Below are 2,519 nucleotides of genomic sequence, written 5' to 3' on the forward strand. Positions count from 1 at the left end.
ATATTGATACAACATTTTAAGAAGTATTTTAACCCTTCTTCCAACTCATAACAATAATCATCATCAGTGTCTATAACAATAATACTTAAGAGATGGAAAACAATAGTAACTAGTCAAAGCATATCATATTTTTTATAAGTTTGCGTTGAAAAACTTAGTCAAATTTAGTAAAACTAAGGGAGAGAACATATTTTGTAAATATACTAGGTGGTTGTCCGCTTTTTCGCAGGTATAAATATTTTATGAAAATTATATATTATGTTTATAATTTTATACTTTTGAATAATAATCATAACTATAAAAAATAACCTTTTTATTTTAAATAGATTGAAAATCAAAAGTTTTGGTATTTATAATCTTAGAAGATTATTGACATATATTGTTAATTCTATGAATTTTATTATAAGTTTCCAAAAAGTATTTTTATGACATAATTTTTGATTAATAAAAAACCAAAATTTAATGAACAAAAAACGTGATTTCATAACACTTTCTAATCTCGCATTATTTTTCTACCATTTTATTTTATTTTATTTAGAAGTAAAATAGTTACAAATAATTAATTAACAATTATAGTAATACGTAAACAACATGTATTTCGGCAAACATATAAAAAATTAAGTACGTAAAAGTATAAAATAACAAAGAATACAACCAAGAATACAACAAACAAGTTTTAATATTCTTCACTGATGTTTTATATATGTATCATTTCTTTTTTCTATTACAAAATGAGCATGTCAATTTTATTATAATCAAAACTATATCAAAAGAGTCTTAACTCTAGTCTTGTATTAGTATATTGTTCTCGTTTTTTAATTTATATTATAATAAACTTTTTCATTGATTAATATTGTTTTAATAATTTACCATATAATTTTATTATAATCAAGGCTATAAGAATAATATTAATAAAGTATATTAACTTTAGTTTTGTATTAGTATAATGTTCCAATTTTTCAATTTTATATTCTAATAAATATTTTATTTATTAATATTATTTTAAAATACTTACAATATATTTTTCTGTTTTTAAATTTATAAATACTTTAATCATTTCTGAAAGTAATAACTCAACATACAATCAACATTTGTCACTGAAAAATGATTGAATGTTTTTAAAATTGTATAATTGACTGTTTTGCATTCATTGGACACATTTTAGAAAAATATTATTTGGTTTAGGTTAATTAGTTTTCTGTAATCTATAATTTATTGTACCCACTATTAATATAAATATGTTAAAATCGTTTATATAATTTTTTCTATCATACCATATGTATTGAAATGTATATTTTAAATTTCTATAATGTAATCTATGTATTTAATTGTTTCTATAAACAAATTATGTTAATTCGTCTATCTTTAAAATGTTTACTTGTTTGTATGGTAATATAGATTAGATTAGGTAGTTCCAGGATTAGTTTCTTTTTAAAATTTTAATTAAATAAATAAAAATTCAAATACCAACAACCAATCAAATTAAGAGAATTAATTCTAAACTTCACCTATGAATGACACCTAAGAAAAAGTCACTTAAGTGACTTCTCAATTAATATATAGTATGATTTATCTGATTTTATAAATAATGTACGATGATTAGCTCAAACTATATAGTTTACACTAATAATGTTTGTGTTGTTTTAAAATTATAAGAATGACATTCAATCGCCGACAAAACACAACATTTTCAAAGGAAGAAGATATAAATCTTCCTACATAAATATCAACAAGGGTAAGTAGTTAATATTTTTTTTATGTTTTAAAATAGTTAATATATAGGTACCTAATTATGTTATTCTAATCAGATATATTTCGTCTGAAAATGTACCTAATTATGTTATTCTAAACTCAAAATCTTGATTATCACAAGTATGAAATTTGAGAACACATATGATACTAATAAAGCTAAAGTCTCATTTTCTATATAGTTTTCATTCTCATTACTACGTGAATATTTCATATCCAATCTCAGGTGAACTGAATGCAATAGATATGTTTGTTTAATGCAATTACACATGGTACCAGTACCACCAGCATCACTTGTAATCATTATCAATAAAACTCTTATACTACCGTTTTATATAATTATGTCATGAAAAAGGTAATAACAATTGAGAATTCGGCCAAAAAAAACCTCAACTTTGTACGAATTGCCAAAAGAAACATGAACTTTTGAGCTGACCAAAAAAACACCAAACTTTTATTGACTTTAGAATTAATTAACAATGTTTTCGCTGACTTGCCAATTTAGCACGTCGTCAACAAATTTAACAGAAATATTTGACATCGTTTATTGTTGGCGTTAAGTGAAACGACGTCGTTTTCAAATGAGATGAAACGACGTCGTTTTACATGATTTGAAATTAAAAATATGTAGACCCCTGGATTCGAACCCAGGTTCAAATGGCAAGGTATTTTTCCACTAGGCTACTCACACTTTCAATGTACTTACTAGCATGTTTACTTTTATTTGGTACATATTAAATATAAAAAATTCTCTAAAAACTTAATAAGAT

Source organism: Brassica oleracea, chromosome C4 (assembly GCF_000695525.1).
Source record: "Brassica oleracea var. oleracea cultivar TO1000 chromosome C4, BOL, whole genome shotgun sequence".
NCBI classification, from domain to species: Eukaryota; Viridiplantae; Streptophyta; class Magnoliopsida; order Brassicales; family Brassicaceae; genus Brassica; species Brassica oleracea.